The sequence below is a fragment of the Helicoverpa armigera genome, chromosome 11 (assembly GCF_030705265.1).
Source record: "Helicoverpa armigera isolate CAAS_96S chromosome 11, ASM3070526v1, whole genome shotgun sequence".
NCBI classification, from domain to species: Eukaryota; Metazoa; Arthropoda; class Insecta; order Lepidoptera; family Noctuidae; genus Helicoverpa; species Helicoverpa armigera.
Genome location: NC_087130.1, coordinates 3,503,223 through 3,517,161, shown reverse-complemented (window position 1 = coordinate 3,517,161; position 13,939 = coordinate 3,503,223).

Sequence of the window (13,939 nt, the reverse complement as noted above, 5' to 3'; positions counted from 1 at the left end):
TACTAACACTTTAAATAACAAATCAGGTATCGAAGTCATAGGTGTCATGCTCTGACGCATGACATTTTTTTGCCCACCCGCTGGAGAATAAATAAATGGCGGTAGAAAAAAAAAGTTTTGCTACAACTTGTAAAATAATGGCTAGTTGGGTAAAGTTTGTAATATTTATTGACGAAAGATTGTAGGGAATTCGCAGATACAAAACAAAAATGTTTAAAATCAGTTTGATGTTGCGTGTTTGTTTTTTGAACGGATGCCACAGCATCACCGTACCGGCCGGCTTTCGACAGATGTTTTGCACTGTTCTCTCATACAATAGACTAGTCGTTTTCCCTCGGTTTCGCCCACATTTCGTAGGAACTACTGCTCGTACCGGAAAAAAATATAGCCTATGTTATTCGGGAAGATTGTAGCTTTCCAACAGTGAAATATTTTTTCAAATCAGTTCTGTAGTTTCGGAGCCTTTAGGGTACAAAAAAAACAAACAAATAAATATTTCCTCTATTATAAGTATGAGTATAGACAGGTGATAATACAATATGTAAATTTATAGGTACCCACGACTGTAAAGCTTGTTACAGTAGTTTACCGATTCATAGATAGTGTTGTCGAATTGGCTAATCAAAATCACTTTTTGTTTTTATGATTAGTTAAATGTGTTAAATGTCGTGGTGGCCTAGTGGGTAAAGGACCAACCTCTCAAGTATGAGGGCGCGGGTTCGATCCCAGGTCAGGCAAATACCAATGCAACTTTTCTAAGTTTGTATGTACTTTCTAAGTATATCTTAGACACCAATGACTGTTTCGGATGGCACGTTAAACTGTAGGTCCCGGCTGTCATTGAACATCCTTGGCAGTCGTTACGGGTAGTCAGAAGCCAGTAAGTCTGACACCAGTCTAACCAAGGGGTATCGGGTTGCCCGGGTAACTGGGTTGAGGAGGTCAGGCAGGGCAGTCGCTTCTTGTAAAGCACTGGTACTCAGCTGAATCCGGTTAGACGCCGACCCCAACATGATTGGGAAAAGGCTCGGAGGATGATGATGGATGATTAGTTAAATGATGGCCTCGTTTTTGTCACGTGTTAATTTAAGCGTCTAATTTCAAACATAACACTACCACGGTAATAATATTATACCGTGACACTACTAATATTATCGAGAGAGTAAAGCAAACAAACAGATATCATGTTTTTATTATTGAACGCATATTAATTACAGAATACTGCGATAATACCTACTCATTTTGTATTGTTTGCAAATGAATCATGTTTATCGGGATACACGTTCCAGGAAAATTAATTAAAATAAATAAATAGCTTTCTCCTTTTAAAATCATGTTTTAATAAATCAGTGAATATCGTTCAATCAGTCCATTAGGGGGCGTTTGTATATTGATACAAACTGTGATTATCTAATGTGAATTGGAATTATAATAATCACTGGCCCATTTTTGCGTCTCTGAGGGGGGTGAGCAATGAATGTTGTTCATTATTTTTAAAGATATTGAATTCCCGAAAAATATCACGCTATTGCCGCTCTAGTCACGTTTTTAATAAGATAAACTTTGTAACAAGGAAGAAGGAATTTTAAATTAATAAAAGAGTAAAAACAGGAATTATTGCTCACTATAAAAAAATCACGTGAATAGTGAACCAATCCTTATGTATTCAATTCAAGTTAAAATGATATTTTATATTTCAATAGTACTTAAGTACAGTCGACGTCAGGTCAGTGGTAACAGTTTTATAGGAAAATCGTACTTATTACTATTGAGTTAAGGTGCATGACAGTTACCACTGATGTGCAGTCTACCGTACTATCCAGAGAGCTTCCACGAAACCAATGTTAAAGTAATTAAAGTTTCGTTATAAAATGGAAAAATATATTCCATTTTTGAAATTATTTATTTAAACCCGAGTCTATGGTATGAATAACATTCAAAGAGTTTCATTCAGCTACCAGATTTTCAGTGGTAAAAGTGGCTTCTGTTGGGTTAGTAAGAGGAAAATTTTCATTCAGACTGTCTATTTAGATTTGCATTCTGAAATAGAACTGGCTAAAAACGGCATGCAACGTTTGCTATGTAACCGAGAAATTCATAACATGTTATTTATCCTACATATTATTTCAATTCTCTTGTGTGAAGTTTCATACTTCAGCTTTGCCTCTGAGTTTTTCTTGCACACTAAAATGATTGACTACAATGGCAATAGAAAAACATCATCCAAAACCAGTACATAAAATATCGTTAATGGCCAACCTGCATGAGAAGAGCCCTGTTCCCAGCATATGGAACGTAAAAAAAACAGTATAGTATAAAAACTTCAAAAAATGAGACTTACACATGCCATTTTTGTGATCGCCAAGCACCCCAACAATGTCAGTCAATGAGAATCAAACAAATGACAGCACAAAACAGCTCTCAAAGAATAACGTTAACAGTAATAACCGTCGAATCGCAGCAACTGGGTCAAAAGCGCTTAAAGCGAGCGAGGCGCCACCGACCGAGGTAATGACGACCGTATTAATTGTGGACTTCTCAGGAGCCCTACAGAGAGGAGCGCCCTCGTTTTGGGCACTGTTTTGATACCAACCAGGCAATGAAAGACAAATATTACTTATACTTACGAGAAGAGCCCTGTTTCCTGCAGATGGATATCTAAAAAAACTGGATAATATGTTGTTATTAACATGTCATTTTTATATTTCCCCAACAGCCATAATATTGTCAGCCAATGAGAATCAAACAAATGACAAAACAGCTCTCAAAGAATAACTTTAACAGTAATAACCGTCGAATCACAGCAACTGGGTCAAAAGCGCTTAAAGCGAGCGAGGCGCCACCGACCGAGGTAATGACGACCGTATTAACCTTTTGAACGCCAATGTCGGCTATAGCCGACATGAGCAAGCGTGCCCTGTGCGCCAACGACGGCTATACTCGACAAAAAACAGGTCGCAGAAAAATACAAAATAAACCTATTAAATCATTACTTTTATGTATTTTTTAGTTGATATTTAATTAAGATTTTCGGGCTTGGCGTACAGGGCATAGGAATACCGATATGGCGTGGCGGTGAAAAGGTTAATTGTGGACTTCTCAGGAGCCCTACAAGAGGAGCGTCCTCATTTTGGGCACTGTTTTGATACCAAGCTATCTGGTAGTGAAAGGCAAATATCATCGTTACTGAAGGAACCTGGAGTTTGTTAAAAATATGCTTATCTCAGGCAACTGGTCTGATTTAAAAAAATCTTGCAGTGCTTGATTGATATAGGCCAGGGTCGGGAAACTCTCGAACAATCTCGCAGTCTGATTTCCACTTTGAACTGGTCCAAAGACCTCTAAATCAATATTTTTCGCAGAAGCAGATAGTTGACGGATAGCTTCGGGCACCTTTCCGGGAACTAGACAATGAAATTAGATTTTGGAAACCAAACTTGTTGTACCTATTGAAGTTACATTTTGACGTTTGAAGATATTCAAAGGCATAGCTGACCAATTAAACACTTATACATATATAACATGAAAATAGATATTTACCAGACTTTTCTTTGTGTTTCTGAGCAACGTCTAGATAATAATCATGCTCATCAGGAAATTTCTTAGAACCGAATGTAACTCCAAGAATTCAACGAAATCGTATACCTGAAACGTTTATGGCGAAATCCATAATTTGCCAAACTATACATAACAGAGAACCGGTAGAAACTGGAATACACTTCTTGGAATACAAATTCGATATACCTGTACAGTTACCGACTAATTACTGGGTATGTTGTATCTTCAACAACAAAGCAGACTGCTGTATTCAATGAAGACTTGTAATCAAATATTGTTGCTGAATTGATGTTGCTATATCCAGTTGGGCTTGGTATTTCATTCAGTAAGGCTAAGCTAAAACATAATAATGCTATGGAGTACGTGGTTCAGGATGCACCCTATTTATTTACAGTTAGCAAAGTTCAGCAGTGGAAGACAATTGATGATGCTGACAGTTGAACGTGACCTCTGCTCAGTTTTGTAATTTAGACGCCTCTAACAGCGAACAATTATAAACGAATGAAGGTCATATCGGCAACATCCTCTTTTTTTGGATTCCAGCATGAAACTGACAAAAAAGGTTACCACGAGCCGTCGAAAAACCTTGGACACGTAAACACACCCAAAATATTAATGATACTCTTTGTCATTATAAAGAGCTTATCGAGGCTCGAGACAATGTACCATTTTCACCACACCTAGTTACACTGCAAACATACAGATTTCAAAAATTCACCTCAAATAAAATTATTCTACAGAAATCAATTAAAACACACACACATAATACATACGGATCCGTAATTATCGGGCTGCGATCGAAAGTTTCACTCATTTCAGCTACGAGGTCGGCTCTAGAGCACTTCAGTGCAACCTGAATTAATGGCGGGCTCCCAAAATACTATGTAGTATTTGCAAACGGTACTCGCTTTAGAGTTTAGAGTTTGGAGTCGGGTTTCAAGGTTCGAGGATCAGGTAGTAACTATTTCGAGGAAGTTGTCTATAGATTCGGTTTAGCTAAATGCCATAGCTTAGTAATTTGTCTTCCATATGGACCACATTTGATGATAATTTTCATTTGATGCAGCATGGCAATGGATCACATTTTACAGTCTGAATTAGCACATAAAAATGTGCCATTTTATTATATCATGCGTTAATTTTATATGTATTTTTTATTATCAACTTTACACAAAAAATATACGTGGGAGAGTTATGCAAAGTTATAAGTTATCGCTGCACAGTGATTCACTCTAAGGCCATAAATCGAAAAATGTCATTGGCTTATCCCCATTAGATCTACTTACTAAGTGATTAACAAGTAAAGAAGCTTTCAAAAACTCTAAATACCAGTGTCATAAGGTCAAATTATTATTCACTTTTGTGCATCGGAAGTTAGCGCATCTCGAGTCTAATTATCGCAACGTGTGAGTCATCAAAACTTAACACTTTGTTTTTGAGTGTCACTATTCCAAATCAAGTGTTTACGTATGGTGATAGTATGGAGGTCCAAGACCAAGGTATGTACTTCTATTATCAACTACTTTTTTATTTTTTTTAATGCGTTTAATATTTTATTTTATTTTTTTATTGAAGGTAGCGTTTTTGTAGATTTGTTTGGTATACTTTGATTTCATTTGGACCTATAACTTTTTGCTGCTCAGTGCTGCACTTGAGGCAAATGTTTTTCGAATAAAGAGGATGTTCTTATAAAACCATATAAGTTTCATCTGCATCTTTCTGCCCCTTCTTGGGTTAAAGGAGTGTCAAAGTATGCATGTCCATAGTAAAGAAAAAACTTTATATTTTAAGTTCAGCTTTCATGTTGTTTTGAGGTAAAGTTTTCAAATGTTCTGTTTCGAGGACGACTATTTTTGACATCTGGCACTCTAAAGAGGGTAGTCCAAATGAAAAATGCAACATGTCCTGAATACTTTGACAGAAACATCGTGCCTTTCGGATGACATCGAAAATATCAAACTAGAGACTTTAACTAATAAAATTATGAATGTATGTAAACGAATTTCTCATTATTGGGCAAAATCAAATCGTAGGATCTCCTACGATTTTATACTTAGATCTCTAAGTTTATAGATAAATATTCAGATTGGCTGAATGCAGTTGAAAATATTGATGTAGAGCGAATTGAGTTATATGTATCTCAGAATGCTGACAAAGTTGAACCATCAACTTCTGCATTCAGATCCCTTCCTAACAGATTTACGAAAGTTACCTGTCAAAAACAAAACATGTACTATCAAAATTTGTACTAGATTTGTTATCTGTTTGTAGTAAATACTTTTGAGCTTGAATGTATTCTGGTATATTTTGTGTTTTGTGTGTATTTGCAAAAAAAGGTTATTCATGTATTTTTGTTGTTTTATTTTATTTCTTTATGGTTGTTTTTAATATAAATAACCATTATTTATATAGATTTTTCATTAAAAGTCGCAGTATGACATGTTCTAGGTTTATCGTCTAAAACAAAATTACTGCGAGACATTTTTACACCTAAATAGTAATGATATTTTTTAAAAATGAATGTGGATATGTTATAATTTTAATAATTTACACTTATCTTAACATATTTCAACGTGTAAAATAAATTAATTAAAAGTATTTGTGAGTTTCGTATTTATGGCCGCCTTTGTATGGAACGTGAATCACTGTGCGCTGTATTGCAAATTAATGATGGAAAGAAATCGTGACGGCAATCATAATGATTTCTACATGTGGGTTAGTTCCCTAAAACAACAATATTTGCAACGAAAAATATATCTCTTTCTCCAAAAATCTACCGAACCAACATTTGCGTCTGACTTAGCTGAAATTCAAATATACACTTGATATTGTGAAGAAAACTCTTAAGTGGGTACTGAATACATATTCCTAGCGGCCAATGTAAGCTACATTCCAAATTCAAACAACTTTTAACCCCTCGCCTGCCAGAGTTGTATCGCGAAAAAGGATTTCCACCAAATTATATTTGTCGATTCGAAATTTAAATTTTATTTACTAAAGAGTTTGTATAGGAAAATATGTGAGCAAAACGTATAAAGAGGTTGGTTAGGATTAGGTTTTGGGGCTGAAAGTGTTTAGGTATTTTTTTTTTGTTACTAAGGAAAATATCTTGTATAAAAATGTTATGAAAATACAATAAAGATAATTAATTGTCACTGTGCGAAAATTAATGAAAATTGCAATTTTCAACAATTTTTGACTCTGAAAAAGTGTAAGCGACATTCTGAAGTCCAAAAATTGGTTAATAATCCTGTTCCATTTGCTCCGTACTTTGAAGCTTTTGTATAAATAAATACTTTTTATATGAACTATTTCTTATGTTTTGAATAAAAACGAATGGTTTAGTTATAATAAAACTACAGGGTTTATTGGCCCTTACAAATGAACTAAATCCATTAAAATCCAAAGCACAAAGAATGGACGTTGAAGTATGTAAAGTCGTTCAATAGCCAGCCAGTCGCCTGAAGAAAAAGCTGCAGCAAAAACTCAGAGAGCTACTTATATTTTATTCATAAATTTTAATGCAAGTCAAGGACCTATCTTCGATGAAAGCCAGTTGTAAGCAGCTATTTTTTTTATTTTTTTTTTAAGTTTTAATAAAGGTTTTTATAAGTACGTAAGTATTAAGTATGTACTTGATTGAAATATAAGTCAACTGGATTTTGTTTTTGTTACTGGGTACTCATGACTTGTTCTAGTCATGAGTACCCAAGACAAGCTCTTGTCGCTTACGGTAAGTATAATTCACATGTATAATTTACAGTTTTAACAGAAATTTGAAATTAAATAAAATGCAATGGTTTTAAATGAAAATAATACATAATAATTAAACTTTTTAAAAGCTTTTTAGTTTTAAGTTAAATATTTTTAAATCTCATGCACCATTCAAATCTAAGCTCCATCACAGCTCGATAAAAACCCTGTAGCCAACAAAATCCAGGGGGACCTCTCTTTAACCCTTCCGCTGCAATTAAACCGCAGATCCGATTGCTTCGTGAAAAATTGATCCAGAAGGACGGCGGTTTGTGACGAGATTCATGTTTCGCGCCTCTGCACTTTGAAGGTTTGTGACCCCTGTTAAGGGTATCAATTTCAAATTATGTTGAACTTCATCAGATCTGTGTTTTGTTTGTAAGTTTCCCGATTTTGTTACAGGTTTTGTTAAGTTAACAAATGGAAAAGCTGCAGTTATAAGTTATTGATGGCTATGGCTTTGTTTTCTTATCTGTCGTCCCGTGGCAACTACTGCCCGTACCGGGATAAAATATAACCTATGTTACTCGTGGATAATGTAGCTTTCGAATGGTGAAAGAATTTTAAAAAACGGTCCTGTTGTTTTTGAGCCTATTCATTACAAACAAACAAAGTTTTCCTCTTTATAATATTAGTATAGATTTGCATATCTTCCGAAACGTGAAGGATAATTTATAAGCCTAAATACCTTCTTTTTACTGTCAAGTTGCTTAACTCTTTTTCATCCGAACATTTAATACAAACGCTAACTTTGTATGACCATTAAACACGCAATTAACAATCAAGGGTTAAATCTTCGGGCATCTTTAACCCTTTCTAAAGCAATTTAGTAACATTAGTAAGATAAAGGCGGATTGACACTTATTGCCTGCCACTTACAACCCTTTCTGTAATGTTAGGGGTAGTTTTGGATTGCTACAATGTACCCCAGATGGACTGTTTAGGGACTTGTTGGTATGCGTTTGAACGGACAAATACATACTTAAGTCTATGTAGAAATGTTGAAGTAAATTAGGTACTAGATGGTGCTCAATGTAATCTTATTATCTGACTGGCATAGACTCAAAAGATATTTTCAACGATCAGAGCTTTCCATAAGTGGTTTTTATGGATTGGGTACAGACCAAAACATTGTATAGACACATAGCTATACTGTGTGAATTTCTCTTTGTCCCAACTTGGATTTTTACTTCATGTCATCAGAAACAATACATATAAATATACTTACTGGATGTATTGATTTGACTTTTTATTCAAGGTGTTGTTTAGTTTTCGTAGGTGATTTTCTCAAAGTAGAAAAAAATAAATTAGCATTCACTTCTGTGGTTCACCCTAAGAGCTTTATTAAGCGTACTTGACACATCTAGAGTCAACTATATCTGTACACAAATAGTTGCGGCATGTCCTGCCGTGGACATGTTACTGTCTCCGAGGCTTTTTACAAGAAACGCTTAGGAATCTGAATTAGTTAACACTTCTATTTCTGTTACTTTATTTTTAGACTGCCTTGAATAGGTCACTTGGCTGTTCCGAAGTTTTCAACTGGTAACTTCGTGATAATGAAAATGTACGTAAAACTTTGCATATCTAACAAACAACAGTTCATAATTAAAAGTGCCCGTATTATTGAATTATAATAATTAAAAGTTTAAGACTACCCAATACCTATTGTAACATTATGGAATGCAAATAGGTAAATATCTACTTAAACATGAATAATTTGTAGAAACCGTATCATTGATAGTTGTCAATCGGGCTTAATTCATTATGAAGTGCATTAACTCGACTTCGAGAGGTTAGTTTACTTATTTATTTATTGTCAATTTTTGTTCACACACTTAATAAAGAAAGAAGACAGGAAGGAAATAATTAACAAAGGCATTACGCGACAGGAAAATGAGAATAAAAGATATGTAAACAGTGTGTAAAAAACAATGGAAACATAAATTAAGATATAAATAAACAGCTGTATTCTGTATAATATTATACCTAAATAAACAGTACGTAAATAATTATTTTATACTATATACCTAATATATACCAAAAAATAATATATACCTAAATACAGATTAGTTTAAGTACTTATTTGGAGACGGTTTTCGGTTCTAACGTTTCTTGCCTGCATTCAGCGTTGTCATTCAGTGAACGGGAACGTCCGATAAACGGCACTATTTAGTAAGTCCCAGTCTTGTCTAGTACAAACTAATTACTAGTGGGAACGTTCTAGATTCTATCGTACAAATTGCTTCCAATCATCAACTTCCACTAAAACAACGGACCGTTAATAAAATTAAGGTGTACTGCTATTTTAAATAGTATTAAAATTTTGCTGTAGGAACTATGTAAGTACCTTGTTGTTATAAGTAATGTTTGGATAAGTTATCATTGTAAGAATTTAAAACTATTATTGAAAGGCAGGATTATTTAATATAACTAAAAATACTATTATGTTTGGTGTACTTATTGTCTCATGAAAAATTGTACTTACCGTGTACAATTTTTCATGAGTTTTACTAATTTTTCATGTACAATATTTATCAGAATAGCGATATTTTAACCAACAAAAAATAGTTTACACAGAATTTAAATACTTAATTTGTTTAACACTCGAATGTAAAATCCTCAAAAAAACAGAACACACTCACCTGCCAAAAAAACTGGCCAAAAAGCTTTTCAAAGCCGAGTTCCTGGATTTCATTTCCCATGTATCCCGATTCAAATATAAAAACTGCCTTTGTCAGATTACAACTGCAGCGGCCATTTCACGGAAATTCAATTAATACCATTGCAGGTTTGCCTTTTGCGTCAAAAAGCTGAACAAACAATACTTACGTACCTAGATATTGAGATTTCAAAACAACATCGTTTTTACACGCTTTTTATTAGCTTCACCTGTATGTTTGTTTGTAACCGACTTCTTTGGGCGCGATTTTGACCCACTTTAAACGGCCAGATTTCGTTCAAACTTTGTAGATTTATTGAGGACCGATGACAATACACTAATTTGATAAAATTATTCCATTTTTAACCGACTTCCCAAAAAGGAGGAGGTTACACATAAACATCGATTACTCCGAGGTTTATAGACCGATTTACGTGATTCTTTTTTTGTTCGACTCAGAATAGCTGCCAGTTGGTCCCATAGTCATCAGGTCAGGATCTGATGATGGAAACCCTGAGAAATCGAGGGCAACCTTCAAAAGTTGTAGGCATACATAGGGTAAAAACTTGACATTCAGGTTGTACGCCTAAAAGCACTATTCAACTGTGAAGATTTGGAGCTGAACTGATGATGGAGACCAGAGAGGGTCGAGGGAACTCGACAACTGAATATGTAAACTACCTCGTGTTTGGGCTTAAATTATTTGTATTGACAAGACCTTTGCAACAGTGAAGGTTTGGAGCTGACCTGATGATGGAGACCAGAGAAAGTCGAGGGAACTCGACAACTGAATATGTAAAATACCTCGTTTGGACTTATATTCTTTGTATTGATGAGAACTTCCCACTTGTATGGATAGTGACAACTATTCGTATCACTGAAAAGCTTTAAATAAATAACCTTTTTACAAAAAAATTAAACCGACTTCCCAAAACACTAAAAAGCAAAAAAAAAAAACTAATTTTAGGTGCATCGGCCTAGAAGTCGGTGGCAAAATTAACTTAGTAACATCCATTAGACACCGACTTCTAGGCTTTTCAATTTGCAAAATGTGATTTTTGTTAATTTATATAATTTTCATCTATAGTCGATAAGGTAAGAAAATTAATTAAAATTTTCTAGAATTTTTCTCTAGAGTCGATAAGGCAGGACTCGATGTTAATTTTTATTTTCAATAATTATCTTTAGCCGTTTTCTCTAATATTGACAAATTTTTGTATACTAAAGAGAATTTTAATTCTACAAAACAAATAATAGTTTTAAAACAAACTAAAAAGTAGGAAATAAATAATAGTTTAAAAAAACTAAAAAACACGCTTTTTATAGAAAAACGAACTAAAAAATAGAAAATAAATTTTAATGAATTTAAATTAAGAAAACAGTGTTAAAAATTTCAATGAATATAAATTAATAATAGTGTGAATACAAAAAAAAATATATTTAAAAAAAGCGTGGGGTGCTTTTTAAGATATTATCGAAATGAAAATCACTGTACTCATATCTGCCAATAAAATATTTATAACTATTGACACCATGCACCCCACGCTTTCTTTTAAATATATTTTTTGTTGTATTCACACTATTATTAATTTATATTCATTGAAATTTTTAACACTGTTTTCTTAATTTAAATTCATTAAAATTTATTTTCTATTTTTTAGTTCGTTTTTCTATAAAAAGCGTGTTTTTTAGTTTTTTTAAACTATTATTTATTGTGTTCGCAAACTGTGAGAGTGTCATACATATTAGAATCCCAAACTGCATACATTTAGTCGGCCGATAGCCTGTTTGGGCTCATAAATCAGTATAGAAATGAATGGTAATACGCTCTTTACAAGGATCAGGTATTTAGAGTGTATCAAACCGACTGAAAACTTTGATTCAAAGCAAGATATTAAAAAAAAAAACTATCGAATCAACTGACGGCCGACTATTTAGTCTTCAGTGTACGGATACTCTTAGAGTTCAACAGTGTAGTAGTGAGAACGTTTGACACAGTTTAGCAAACCGTGGACGTTTGTATCTATCGCGAGTCGGCCGTGTTCCGCTAAATTAAACTGTACGGAACCTCCCGTGGAGTTGGCTGCAATCACACCACGCGTGGCGTGGATAGCAACTATTTAGTCATCTGTGCCGTGTTTTTTTTGACGGGTAATGAACAAAAGCAATTTCTCTTGTGCTACAGCTGAGTAAAGCCCTCCATATAAAGTGGTCCATAATTCCCGTAACTTATCCACCCCCCCTTTTAACAACATAATTTTATCATATTCACAGATATCAAAAAATCTTGTAGATACAACTATGTATTTTTAAATATGTATATGTGTAGCTATATGCAGTTTATCAGTTAATAATAACATACCATGAGGCTAACCGACCGTATGTGAAAAGGTGTCCGGATATGTTTACATTTACAACTCCATTAAAAAGAAATCACGAAACAAAAGCTAGCGACATTCTTATTTTCAAACCCTCACCAGTCTATTTGTCTAACACAGTTGCATGAATCGAAGCTCCACAAACCACAAACGTTACGAACTATTTTTCATAGAAGACTACAATTTGTATTCATTATTGTACGAAGAATGCCGTAATGTTCCCAAGAAAGGCTTTTCACTGCAATTAAGTGTAATTGCAGAAAGCTACGTTGAGTCGATAGCTGTTGTCTTGAGAATTTCTAATGTAGCTTATCAGGTGGTAAATTAAAACTGATACCTACGAAAAAGGTACTCGAAGTGGCTATTTTAAAGTATGATCGGTTACTGAAACGCTGTAACTATTATTTGTTGGTGAGTAGGTCACTCAACAATAAATAAAATTTATCTAGCCTAAAACCATGTAAAACATAGCAGTTGAGAAGGAATGCAAAACAAAAATAATAAGTGTATAGGTACGCACGTTTCAAATTTTGAATAGAGTAGTCTGACTCTTCATTTACTCAGCCAAAGAATATGTTAGAGTATCCTTTACCGATTAATTAAAAGCTCAAATCTTATACATCCTATACAAAATGTTTAAAACAAATCTACTAGCTAGACAGTTGTCAATTCAAGAGCTGTTTACTCTTGTTTACCTCTGAAAAACTAAAAAACTCTTACTACTAAAAAGATCTCGAGATCAGTTGCAAAATGACAACTGCGAGTTGCCTCGAGAAACTCTTTCATTTTGCTCTATTTTCACTACGAACACAACACATTCTATTTCGGTGTGTACCACATCCAGTTCTCAACGCTTCCTGCCCCCACCTCGTCTTCCGTTGCACACTTGGTCTCACAGTTCCGTCTTTTGTGTACCTCTACATGCACTCACTATAGAGGTATATTCTACTGAGAACGTCCCCCGTTATGAAACGAGCCTCAATACGGTTATGAGTTCAAGTTTGGAAGGAGGATATAATACCTTTTGAGTGCGTTGTGAAGGTATGTGAAGTGATATTAAGTTTGATGTTATTTAGTTATCTGTATGAAGTCGTTTTATGATTGTGTCTTTTGTGCTTTTACAAACTGTTCAATCTTTCAATTTAATGCCAAAAATAGTGGCTGGAAAGTTTGCGTTAGTGCGCAAAAGCCATTTAGTTTCACGCTGAAATCTTAGTTAATAAGATTTTTTTGAAGTTTCAGCAAGTCAAAGAAGGGTTGGCCTGCTGACATTTATCGTCCCTCTAAAAGGATAAATTATTGCCATTGATTCACTAGCAGAAAAGGAACTGTCGCATTCAAGCCCTTCCAACAAGGAACACAAAAACATGAAGCCATTTCAAACCGCGTATTCCTCGAACACATTTTCATAACATCCCAACAAACAACTTATAAGTAAGTACACTAAATACCTATAAATTGCATAAATTCCTGCTAGTTTGATCGTTGCACTTGTGGGTAGTACTAACTAAGGAACAAGTTAGTCTTACTCACCGTACCTCTGAACACACGGCCCGCTAGAGTTGCGGGCCGAAGTTGAAGTTTCTTC